This window comes from Oryx dammah, unplaced genomic scaffold, assembly GCF_014754425.2.
Source record: "Oryx dammah isolate SB20612 unplaced genomic scaffold, SCBI_Odam_1.1 HiC_scaffold_27, whole genome shotgun sequence".
Lineage (NCBI taxonomy): Eukaryota > Metazoa > Chordata > Mammalia > Artiodactyla > Bovidae > Oryx > Oryx dammah.
In genome coordinates, this window is record NW_024070211.1 from 109,732,327 (window position 1) to 109,745,865 (window position 13,539).

The 13,539-nt window shown below is 45.4% G+C and overlaps 1 protein-coding gene across 1 annotated transcript in view; it reads left to right on the forward strand.

Moving 5' to 3' along the window:
* Positions 1 to 13,539, forward strand: part of MYO3B (myosin IIIB) — a 422,856-nt gene that overhangs the window by 40,505 nt on the left and 368,812 nt on the right.

Consider the following 13,539-nt stretch of genomic DNA (forward strand, 5'->3'; position numbering starts at 1 on the left):
TTTTACTTTTCCAAAGTATGAAAACAAGTCCAGATGATTAAGACAAAGCTGACTTTTTAAACGAATGGTCTGATCAATGTTCAAAATAATGTAAGAATGCAGGACCCCAAAACAGCATTGTGTCAAGTAATATGTCAGAAAATGAGAGATGGTATCTGGAATAATTTATATGTGTGTTTTGATTTTTCACAAATGGCTGACTCTTTATTTACTGTGGCCACATAATTTCTCAATTACCAGAATTAACATGTGGTTTCTGATTAGCTTGGAGAAGAAAGTGGCAACCCACTCCAGTATTCTTGCCTGGAGAATCCTGTGGACAGAGGAGCCTGGTGGGCTACAGTCCATGGGGCCGCGGAGTCAGACACAACTGAGCGACTAACACTTTGACTTTTCTGATTAGCAAGACATATGTACTTTTAATAGGCTATCATCTACTTGGGTATGTTTCTGTCTTTTTTTGATGTGCATTTGTATACAGACCAAATGTTCAAAAATTTCATAGGGTGATAAATATGAGGCAGCTTTGAAAGTGTGTGTGCGTGTGCGTGGGTACACACACACGTGAATGTGTATGTGTTTAACAGACCCTTTATCTCCAGTGACTCCCCTTAGTTTGCTTCTGTGCCCAGCCAAACTGCCACTCTCTAATAACTTTTATACTCTCACTCCCCTCCCTTCTTCTGTCTTGGGAGAAGCTTCCGGATCTGAAACACAAATAACCAAGCCTCCCACTAGCTTGCCTCAGGACAGGGCAAACTTCAGGAACAAGTGAATAGCTAAAAAAGGATCTTAGGAATGACACGGATCCTTATCCCAAAGTAGATTGAAGCTTTCTCTCCTCCTGGTGTAACCACTGGCCCTTTCACCATCTCTTGGTTCCTGTGCAAGTGATGAATCAGATTGAACTAGGGAATGTCAACACTAGTTGGTTAGCTGGCCTTCAGTGTGATTACGTGTGTTCGACACTTGCCTTTATCACAGCCTTAATGGCCAGCTTGACATTTTTGGACAGGAAGGATGGAGGTTTTTTTTTTTTTTTAATGTAGCATGTTTATAATTACTGCATAGCTTTTTATACTCACCAAGTTTTTTACTTAAAAAGTATCTTGTTAATTGGAATTACACAATTTTCTTAGGAAGGGTTGTAGATTGCCAAGTGTTTGTGTGTGTGTGTATGCACATGTGTTCATCCTCTTAACCTTGGGTGGTAAAAACAGTATCCTTTCCTCAGAAAACTTCGATGGAGAAATTTAATATTTACACATTTTAGATAGGCACTCAGTTTATCTACCTGTGTGTTTCATGGGGCTCTCTCTCATTCTATCTCAGCATTTCCTTTCCTAAAACTAATGGCAAGTAATGACAAAAATCCTTTGAATCTATTTGGTTTCAGAATGTTTTCCTTCCTCTTTGGTAATGAGTGTTGTCGGTGTTCTGGAGCTCTCTTCTCTTCAGTTAAACAATGAAGTCCATTGCAGAGTGCTCTTGGGGGCCAGAGTATTGTGTGTGGCCTTTCTTACCTGCCTCTTGCCTACACCTTTCTCCAATTGGAAATAAATTGAGTAAATTACCAAGTAAGGGAAGAAAAGAAAACCTGCCCCGAGTCAGGGAAGGAGTGACTTTCGTGAGTGATAAAGGACTTGGGACTTAGCACAGTGCTGGTTACATGTGAGGAGGGAGCCTCAGATGTCAACGGAACAGGTGATTCCCAGGGTTCCTGGGCTTTGTCAGAGAACAGGCGAGATCTGCCTAGCTGTGCTTGATTTGCCTGAACAGGGGCCTCCTGCTTTCTGCTCTCTGCCTCCACTCACCTCTCCCTTTCTTTTGACCTTCACTTTAGAAGATGACACGTGGGGTATTCGTGACCTGTCTCTGATCATGACATGACTCACAATCTTTCCTTCACTGCGAACACACAGAAATTATCTGCTGATTGGCAGAGCAGCCACTGTTTGCTGAACTTGTCAGCATGTGTCATCTGGTCTAATGCCTTTGCTCCAAAAAAGTCACCCCTCTCTGACAGCCTCTGCTGTCTGCTGCTATTTTTCTCCAGGAGTTAGAGGAGAGGAAAAGAAGGAAAACTGTTTCTCTAGGCATCAGTGGGTTTGACAACCTCTCTCTCACGATTCTCTCCTGAGGACTCCTGTAGAATTCCAAAGGCTTAGAAGGATCTTGCAGATGACCTGGACAGATTTTTCACTTAAAAGGAGCTCTACTTCATAGATGTATTGGCAGGAACCCATGGAGTTAGGAGAAATGTACAATTACGTACCTTTCTTGGCAACCAGGTATCTTTCCTTAGCTTGGAGTCTTCTGCTAATGACCTCTTTGACCTCCACAGATGGGGTCAGGGAGGCAATGGGGACCAGTGTGGGTGCGTTTACTGGATGAGGACTAAGAGCCCTGTCACTGGCCAGTTTACAGGAGCCAGATAGCAGCTGAATCTCGGAGAAGGCAATGGCAACCCACTCCAGTACGCTTGCCTGGAAAATCCCATGGATGGAGGACCCTGGTAGGCTGCAGTCCATTCGGTCGCTAGGAGTTGGACACGACTGAGCGACTTCACTTTCATGCATTGGAGAAGGAAATGGCAAGCCACTCCAGTATTCTTGCCTAGAGAATCCCAGGGACAAGGGAGCCTGGTGGGCTGCCATCTATGGTGTCATACAGAGTCAGACACGATTGAAGTGACTTAGCAGCAGCAGCAGCAGCAGCAGCAGCTGAATCTGTGCGGAGTCTTACTGCACATTGAGAGCTTCCATTGCATTCCAGTGGGAAAATGCAGAGTGCTTTTAAGATTCCCAGCAGAAATGTGCTTGTCTGAGAGTGAATGGGACACAATGGCTTGAACATTTCAGTCCCTGAAGCCAGTGACTTTTCCTTCCTAAAGAGGAGTTATCTTCTAGTACACAATTTGGGAACAGAACTCATGATAATTCAAATTTACATACAGGCTTGTTTTCCTCACCAAATTTAGATTGTTCCAAACTGTCCCCAGCTATATTAGTTTCTGAGGGCTGCCACAACAAATTACCGCAAACCTGGTATCTTAACATGAGAGAAATGTATTCTCTCCCAGTTCTAGAAGCCAGATGTCCAAAATCAGGATGTCAGCAGAGCCCTGCTCCCTCTGCAGGCCCTAGAGGAGAATCCTTTCTGCCACTTCCAGATTCTGCGGCTCCTGGGGTTCCTTAGTTTGTGGCAGCGTCTCTGCAATCTCTGCCTCCATTTTCACATGGCTTTCTTCACTGATTCTCTGTGTGTTTTTCCTTTCTGTCTGACTGGTGAGGACACTCATCATTGAATTTAGGCCGCATCCTAATTTAGGGTGATTTCATCTCAAGATCCTCGTCTAAATTTTATTCGCATGCGTGAGTCACTTAGTCGTGTCCAACTCTTTGTGACCCCATGGTCTGCAGCCCACCAGGCTTCTCTGTCCATGGGATTATCCCGGCAAGAATGCTGGAGTGGGTAGCCATTTCCTCCTCCAGGGGATCTTCCTGACTCAGGGATCAAACCCACAGCTCCTGTGGCTGCATTGGCAGGCAGATTTTTTTTTTTTTTTTAACCACTGAGCCACCTGGAAAGCCCTAGCTTAGATTTATTGAGTGCCATCAATGTGGCAGGCACAGTGCTATGCGATTCACAAAAGCAAATGTGTTCAGTTCCCACAGTGACCCTTGAGGTAGATGCTGCTGCTGCTGCTGCTAAGTCGCTTCAGTCGCGTCCGACTCTGTGTGACCCCATAGACGGCAGCCCACCAGGCTCCCCCATCCCTGGGATTATCCCGGCAAGAACACTGGAGTGGGTTGCCATTTCCTTCTCCAATGCATGAAAGTGAAAAGTCAAAGTGAAGTCGCTCAGTCGTGTCTGACTCTTCTCGACCCCGTGGACTGCAGCCTACCAGGCTCCTCCGTCCATGGGATTTTCCAGGCAAGAGTACTGGAGTGGGGTGCCATTGCCTTGAGGTAGATGCTATCACCCCTTTATTCTAGAGGAGAAAACTGGAATTCCAGGGAGAAAGCCCTGCTCCCACGCAGCAGTGGAGGGAAAATGATTTCAATCTGTAAAGTTTGACTCCAAAGACCTCCCATTTTACAACTGCTTTGAAAAGTTAAAGCCCTTTCTTAAGTTGTATTTATTTATTAATGGATTGTGATTTCAACACTGAGGGGGCTGGAGTATAAAGAAATGAATAAGAGGGAACTGTTTTCGGAGCTTTCTGAGAGACCGTTCCTGGGTTATATATATTTGACTTGAATAAAATTTTACACTGGAAAAAAATAAATGAAAACGATATCCCAGTCTTTAGGAAGCTTACAGTCTACCTTCCTTTTCCATGCTCCCGTTTCGAACTGACAGAGGAATCCTGAGAGTTAGAATTTTATTAGCATCAGTGTGTCAGTCAAGGAACTGAAGGACAGAAATCAAGTGTCATCACAGGAGAGCACAGCCCTCCTTGGCTCAGTGATTAATGACTCCCAAACCAGAAATCCCTCCCCTCTCCAAACTCCCCTTCCGGCAACTGCCTTTTAGTTCCTGATTTAGAACACTTAAGGTCAGTGTTTGAACTAAAGAATTGAGGAACATGTATTACATAAAAGCAGAGCAGCATCTCACGTTGTCGCTGTTGGTGCCCAGTTGTTCCCACCCCATTCCGCGCTCCTTGTAAAGCCTGCGCCTGCCAAGACCGTCAGGGCTGCTTCCGGTAGCATCTCCTCCCCTTCATTGACCTCTTGTTTTTTCAGTAGGAAAGCCTCACTTTGGTGGTGGAGGAAACAGAAATCTGTTCCTGGCATCCTGCTTTGGAATGCATTTTCTCATGGAAACTTTTAAGTGGTTATTTGGGAGGAGGCAATAAAACAACTGAAGTTCTCACTCTTGGAGTGTTATTAGACTCGTGGCCGGTTTGAGTTTTATAATTGAGTCCGAGGACAGCCTGTGTCTTAAGCTTCATGCTTATGGGAAAAAATGCTTTCCATGCTCTAAACTATCCATTCACAAGAGTGCTTTGGAACACAGTCTGCTGGAAATTAGGGATGGACCATGTCCTCCAACCCAGGACATCTCTAATTTGGTTCTTGCTATGTCAGGCTTGGGCTGAGTGCTTGAAGTGCAAGATGAATAAGATAGGATTTTTTTTTTTGTTTTTTCCTGAGGAGAACGTGGTTTTACATTCCATTCACTGGCAGAGGTAAAATGGGCAGAAGTCAAACAGCAAAAAAAAAAGGCAAAGAGAAGGGACTGAGAAAGCAGGAGTCTATGTGACAGATTTCCTCAGGATCTCAGCGCCTACAGTTGACTCCTGTTCTGAAATACATTCCTTGGGCTGAATTTTTATCTAATTTCATCAAATTTCCATCATTTTTAAAAGGTAAAGATTCCTTTTATTCTGATTTTCCTAATTCACAGACCAAATTGTTCCCACATGGGCGGCAACCCAGCTCCTCAGCTGTGAGATGCTGTAGAGACAGCAGGGAGTCCTGCGTCACCAGTAATTGTCTCAGTATTATAGAATTGTCACAGGACATTTTCCCTTAGGGCTGAGAAATATAAGGAAAAGAAATTAAAACTAAACTATTGTTAGAATGTAATGAGTTAGAGGGGTGGGTGTTTAACGGCACAGTAAGGCTGGGTTTACCCCGGGGGAACTTTGGTTTCCCTTCATCAACCCAGGTCACTTAGCTATTGGCCCTCTGATCAACGAACCCTCACAATCCAGGCTTCACTCATAAAGCAAAAAGAGCCAGGAGAATTTGCATCATTTAGCATTTATTGAATGCCTAAGAGCAAAAATAAGTTAAAAAATACTCCAATAGAAAAACAATAGTCTTTTATGCCTCTTTTTCTTTGTTGGGAGATTTCTAGTCCCGTTTTAGTGGATTGTGGCCCCTGCCCCCTACCTCTCAGGATATCTTGGGGGTGCCTTCCTTCCTGTATCCTCTCCATTACCTTGAGAACAGAGTAGCTGGAGGCAGCTGGCAGAAATGCCCCCAGAAGGCTTCCACTCTGTGGAACATGTTTCCAAACTCTTTTTTTAATTTGAGTTGAGCAGTTGGAGCTGTTAGTTCCTGTGGAGGTGCAGCTTGCTGCCCCCCCTGACTCCTGGCAGGCAGGGAAATTTCATCTTTGCAGGGTTTCATCTGGAGATCAGGTGGCAAAGCAAGAGCGTGCCTCCAGGGGTGCTGGTCCCCATCCCTGTGGAGAGGAAGCCCACCTGGAGAGGAGGGAAAGGCTGGAAAATGAGAGGTGTTGGCTTTGAACCCTATCCAAGCGCTCTCCCTCCTGACTCTGATCTCATTATTTCGGCCCCAGTCACTTTGGCTAATTCCCACTTAGCTTCTAAATGGTGGAGAGATGGGCAAAGCGGGTAGGCAAGGCAACAGCACTTGAAATACTACTGAAGGGTTTGTGGCATCCTCATTTCCTCTTGATTCCAGGGAGTGGGGAAACAGGAGTAAAGGTGATGAAGAATAGTTAGATAGACTGTCTTTACGGGTTGGCGTAGTAGTAGGGCAGGGACAGCACAAGGATGAACAGTGATAAGGTGGTAAAATGAAGGCTCATTACCGCTGCAGCTGTCTTTTCCTGAAAAGTCCTGAAATTAGGTGAAGCCAGGGTCTTAAGAAAGAAAATATAGGGTAGTGGTCAAGCATTGATGTTTGTGTCAGTTATCTGCTGGTAGGTAACAAGCCACCCCCAAACTTAATTGTACAATCACTTATTAATTCTCATAAGTCTGGGTTCTTGAGTGGCTGCTGGCTGGGCTTCCTCATGCTTGCTTCCTGTGGTCAGCTGGGGATTTGGTTGGGGGCTGGCTGGTCTAGGATGACTTGGCTCTGCTGCGTGTGCTTTCTCATCATCTAGCAGGCTGGCCAGGACTCTTCCACATTGTGATAGACTTCCCTATAGAGCTACAGGGACGGGTGGAAAATTGGGCTGTTTTTACAATTCATTTACCCCAGTGTTCTGTAGTCAGCCTGCATGAGTTCAAATACCAGCTCTACTACTTTCAAAGTGTACAGACTTGACCAAGCCACTTGTCTCTGCTCCTCAATTTCTTCCTCTGTAAAATGGAGGTACTACTGAGGCTATATTAGCCTGATAGAGTTGTTGTGAGCAGTTAATGAATGTACATTGCTCAGGACAGTATATAGAAAGCATTCGATTTTTGCTGGGCAAAAATTACATTACATTAATGCTATCAAAGAACAAAACCTCAAAAGAGTATATTGTGAGAAATTTGCTTTCCCTTGTAGCTTAGGAGTTGAAACCTTCTCTTCAAAAGGGCTACCTATGAGATCAATCATTTGAAAGTTTAGCTAATTGATTTATTGATGATTATATGGGAAATTGAGAATGAAGACTGGTTTCTCAATAAATCCTTACTATCAATACTATCAATACTTCTACTGCCTCTGCCTGAGGCATTATCACAATTCCTTTGTTGACAGCCACACTTCTAAGAGATGTGGACCCATCCACTCCCACCCCGTCCCCATATATACCCAGGAATGTGATGTCAGGACTGGCCCTTGGGGGCAGAGCTGGCCTTGGTCCCCTCTCTCATTGTGTCTACGATGAGTGGTGATACTGTCATCCTCTGAGAACTGAGGCCTCAGGGCTTTCCCTTCCTCTCAGTTTCATCTTGGTGGCAGCTTTGTACTTGGTGGCTGAGTTGTGTCATGGGGGCTTGGCTGCCTCCCTCCGCAGGTCCCTTTAACCCTCTTGGTAGGTACAACCTCCCCCCATGTTCTAGTAATTTCATGTCCCTAGGTAAAGGGACAATAGTGAGAGCTCTGTCAAGACTGGGAATGATTTTTTTTCCAGTCCAGACTGGAAAGGCTAAAAGCATTGGCAATGGGAGACTGAAACCCAAGCCATGTGAAGGGATTGTAAGGAGAGCACTTCGCTGCTCCAGACGAGTTCAGGTTTCTCAGCTCAGAGGAGTGATACCCCAGGGACTGAGCAGATGAGGCTGCCCACCTACTGACAGTGATCTTGGAAGAATTCTGGAGGACCAGAACAGTGTTGGAAGAGTGGAAAGGGAGAATGTGCTTCAGTTCTTCAAAAAAGTCAAGAAAGCAGGACCTGCAGACAACTGCCTGGTGAGCTTGATTTTATGCTGGGCTAATTACTAAGGTTCTTCTTTTTTCTTTGAATAGCCTATGAATTCTGTGAGAGAGAATTCTGTGAAGAGAAATCTGTGATCATTATGAATTGGCTGGGTTCACTAAAAATGAGCCATGTCCAGCTAATGTGGTTTGGTATTACTGCAAGACAAATGTAAACAGGGACTGTTTCAGACAGACTATATTTGGAATATTGCCCTTAGGTTAAAATCTGTTGTGATGTTTTTGTGGCCAAGATGGAGAAACACAGGCTGGAGGATGGTAGTGGTGATGGGTCACAACCCAGGAAGGATATATATATTGAGGAGCATTGGGTGATGCAGTCAGCATCACCATGGTGGGAAGTCCTGGAGGCCTTGGGTGGGGCTCTCTGCTGACCATCCTGTCTGCTGAATGTTTTAAAGTGTGTAACAAGTTGGAGGACATTAGCCTATTGATCACATTCACTGAAGGGTAGCTGGTATGCTGAATGCTAGACTTGGAATCCCCTAAAGACCTCTGTCACCAAGAACAATGGGATTCTCTAACAAATAAGTAACACTTTGGAAACTCTGGTGAGCTGTATAGACTGAGAGAGCCATGGCTTGAGAATGCGCGGGTGGAAAATGACCTTAGTTGGGGCATAAGTTCAGTAGGTCAAACAGTGAGACAGTCTTTCATGATTAACACGAGGCTTGAAAGTCAGAACAAACACCGCCCCCATGCTGGCTCCATCCCAATCAGAACTCCTTTGGAAGGATGGGCACCACACTCAAATTGCCACAAGAGAGTCCTACCCTGGCAGAAGTCTAGCAGAGCTGAAGCTGGCATTTCAAACTGGGATTCAGACACTTGGTTCTGTTCCTGCTCTGTCATCAGTCCATCCTTTCACCTCTGGGGGTAGGGCACACAAATGGCACCAAACTTAAGCAGAATGTTTTGCACTCAAGATAACAAGGCCCGTGTAAACTGTTTCCTACAGCACCCTCCCTACACCCCATGGGGACCAATAGAGAGGAATGTGAGTCGTCAACAACTGCAGGGCTGGAGCCATTCCCTAAGCAGCAAGTCTCACCCAGCACAGAGATCCTTAGTGCTAAATACATCTTAGAATCCCCTGGGAGCTTTGAAAAATACCAGTGCCTGGGCACCACCACCAGACACTCCAGTGTAATCAGTCTGGAGTCAAGCTCAGCATTTATATTAATATATAATTAATATTACAAATCTATTCATTTGTAATAACATGCATACTGTTTGCATTTTAAAGTTCCCCCAGATGACTCTAAAGTGCACCCACAGTTGAGAAAAACCTGGCCCTGAAACAGCTATCAGACAGTTGTCTCTTTATTTATATTTCAAAACTACAGTGTCTCTCCTGGAAATTCTGGTTCCTACCTTCCCCATCCCCACCTCATGGATGAGAATCGAGAAATTAGAGATGATACAGATGGGACTGTGTTGTACATTATGAAGAATATAAAATCAGGAAAAATAAAAAGGATTTCAGCAGAATAGTCAGGGATGACTGTCTGGGGTTGAATTGTGGTATGTCTCCCATTAAAAAGGTATGCTGAAGACCTAACCCCACTATACTGCAGAACTGACACTATTTGGAGATCAGGTCATTGCAGGGGTAGTTAGCTGGATTAAAATGAGGTCGTAGTGGAACAGAGTGGGTCCTTAATCCAATATGACTGGTGTCCTAAGAGGAAAGTTTTGGACCTAGACACACACAGGCACGTGAAGACAGGAAGACTGCCGCACTGCCATAGGTCATGGGGTACCTAGGCCACTAGAAGCTGGAGAGGTCAGGGAGAATCTTTCCATAGAAAGGAAAGGAGCCTTTCCAGGGAGCCTGCCTCAGATGACACTTTGATTTTGGACGCCTGGCCTCCAGAACTGTGAGGGAATGAATTTCTGTTGTTTTAATCCACGTAGTCTGTGTTACTCTGTTATGGCAGCCCTAGGAAATAATCCAGTGATTTTCTGTCCTTTGGAGCCTGTTGTTCCTGGAAGGCTGTCTAAGGCATGATTAGGGATGAGGGGATTGCGGTAGGAGGGAAATGGTAGTGTAGAAAAGTCCTGGGGTTGGGGGTCCCAGGGATTAGATAGGCCAGCCTTCCACTCCATCAACCCTCAGGTGGGATTTCTGTACTAATCATGCCTAGCAGGACTTAGATAGGAAGTGGGTGCATGAGAGTTCCTCCTCTCCCTTGTTCTGGACCAGTGAGCCAAGACTGACTTCCCCCTCCAGCCCTACCTGGGCAGGGAAGAGCCGCTCCCTTCCACAACGCTCAGCATGGAGAACAGATCTCTGCATTTTTTCTCTGAGTTCCTTCCAGACTCAGGGTTTCTGGATGGAGCACAGAATAGAAGGAGATGGCTCTTGACCTTTGATATTTCCATCTTTGCATAAAGGAAACTGCATGGTACAATTTGAACTAGAGGTACTGTGAAGTAGCTGTGGCAGGCCCATCACATATCTGGGATAGGTATTATGAGGTTGGTGAGGATGTCCCAGAAGACCCACATGTCTACCTTGGCTGGGCCAAGCACAGTGGAGCATAATCCAATGAGCAGCATTGTCTGCTTCCCATGTCCCAAAGGGCCTCCCCGCTGCACAGAGGGCAGATGGGCATCCCAAGCATGATGGCTGGTCCTGGCTGGGGGATACAGACATTGACTTCCAGGCTTCACCCAGGTTTTGTTCTTAACTCCACCTGTAGCTTGTGACCAATTCAGAGAATGGTCAGGAGGCAAGGACTTCCTCCTGGACCCATGGCCTTATTGCTCCCTCTGCATACAAACTCTCAGCTGCTTATTTTGGCCTCGTATAACTCCAGTACTTTGGCCACCTCATGCGAAGAGTTGACTCATTGGAAAAGACTTTGATGCTGGGAGGGATTGGGGCCAGGAGAAGAAGGGGACGATCGAGGATGAGATGGCTAGATGGCATCACTGACTCGATGGATGCGAGTCTGAGTGAACTCCAGGAGTTGGTGATGGACAGGGAGGCCTGGCGTGCTGCGATTCATGGGGTCGCAAAGAGTCAGACACTACTGAGCGACTGAACTGAACTAAACTGATTCTTTGTGTGAACCCTGGCTCTGTTCTCTGGAGTCTTGGTCCCCTCCTACCCTCTTTCTGTACCATCTGTCCCTTGGGTTGGAAGCTCCACCATGCTTTATTATTTGTCAGTCTTGATGGGTGGGGCCTCTCCTTCTACCTTTACCTTGCAGTCCACCTCTAGCTCTGATGAAAATATCACTTTCTATTAATAGATGCCTTCCTTCTGGAAGAGTGAGGGGATGGGAAGCCCAGTGTTTGAAGGACTGAGAAGGGGTTTGAAATTAGTCATCTCTAGGTTACCAAGTTACAGGGATTCTGCCTGATTTGGAAGTTTCTGGAAGTCATTCAGCATGTGTAGGATAATACTAATTTACATTTGTTTCTAATGTCTTTAGGCTCAACCCCATAATAACAAGATCTGGGGTCCACATCCCCTGTGTTAATTTCCTATTCCTGCTATAACAAATTAACACTGATGTAAATAGCTTAAAACAATGCAAATGTCTTATCTTATAGTTCTGAAAGTCAGATGTCTGAAATGGGTCTCATTGGACTAAAATCAAGGAGTCATCAGAGTTGAGTTCCATTCTGGAGGCTCTAGGGGAAAATTCATTCATTTATTTATTTGCCTTTTCCAGCTTCTAGAGACTATCTGTACTCTTTAGTCCCTTCCTTCGCTGTCTTCAAAGCCAGAAATGGCCGATCAAGGTCAATGCCTTGGCCTCATTATTTTGGTCAGTTTCTGGCCTTCCTCTCTTGACAGAGTAGCATCAAATCCCTCTAGAATAACAGATTCTTCTGTTTTGATCATCATTCTTTTAATCAATCCAAGGAGACAGAAATGAAACAAACCTCCCTTCCCACCTCCTCCAATTTCCTCCACTATTCTCCTGCCTCAAATTTAATCCTTCTGGCTGCATCAGTTACTCAATAGACACTCTCATTTATGTCAACATACACTTAAGGGAGAAGAGGAATACAGGAATGTACTGACTGTCTAGTGGTCTCTAGTGTGGGAAGATACAGAACAACCTATTTGGGTGCAGAGAAGAAATAGTTAAGACTTCTAGTGAAGTGAAGTCGCTCAGTCATGTCCAACTCTTTGCGACCCCATGGACTGTAGCCTACCAAGCTCCTCTGTCTATGGGATTCTCCAGGCAATAGTACTGGAGTGGATTGCCATTTCCTTCTCCAGGGGATCTTCCTGACCCAGGGATTGAACCCGGGTCTCCCGCATTGTAGACAGATGCTTTACTGTCTGAGCCATGCATTTTAAATCTAAAAATCAAGAAACGAATTATGCTTTCCTATTACTGACTCTGAAGATTGACACTAGTGCCTTCACTCAGTCCAAATGTTGCATGGTCATTTCTGGTTGGATCTGCAGATGAATCATAAGGGAGCTCCATAGCCAAGGGGCTGAGAAGGGCCTACTTGGAGGTTCAGTTGTAGAGTCCTAGGAAGCACTGATGGAGAAGGCAATGGCAGCCCACTCTAGTCTCTTGCCTGGAGAATCCTGTGGATGGAGGGGCCTGGTGGGCTGCAGTCCATGGGGTCTCGAAGAGTCGGACACGACTAAGCAAATTCACGTTTACTTTTCACTTTCATGCATTGGAGAAGGAAATGGCAACCCACTCCAGTGTTCTTGTCTGGAGAATCCCAGGGACGGGGGAGCCTGGTGGGCTGCTGTCTCTGGGGTTGCACAGAGTCGGACACGACTGAAGTGACTTAGCAGCAGCAGCAGCAGGAAGCACTGAAGTTAAAGGGTGCCTCATTAAGTGGTAATATGGCAAATACCATCGAATGTCAACTAATTAGGCCTTCACAAAATGGACAAGTAGTTTTAAAAGGGTTCTGCAAAGAAACGCTGGATTGCATCTGATTCTACTAGTGCAAGCACATCTGAGCATCAGAAAAATTGCTGAGATGATGACACTTCTTCTAGGACAGTCTTCATCAGCCACATGAAGTTAAGAGCAATGATAAGCTAATTAGCTGTGCCAAGAAATCATTTTTTGAAATTCAGAATTACTATGAAGAGTGTTTGAACTATTGATTTATATCCACTCAGTTCAGTTCAGTTCAGTTCAGTCGCTCAGTCGTGTCCGACTCTTTGTGACCCCATGAATCACAGCACGCCAGGCCTTCTTGTCCATCACCAACTCCCGAGTTCACTCAGATTCACGTCCATTGAGTCCGTGATGCCATCCAGCCATCTCATCCTCTGTTGTCCCCTTCTCCTCCTGCCCCCAATCCCTCCCAGCATCATGGTCTTTTCCAATGAGTCAACTCTTTGCATGAGGTGGCCAAAGTACTGGAGTTTCAGCTTTAGCATCATTCCTTCCAAAGAAAT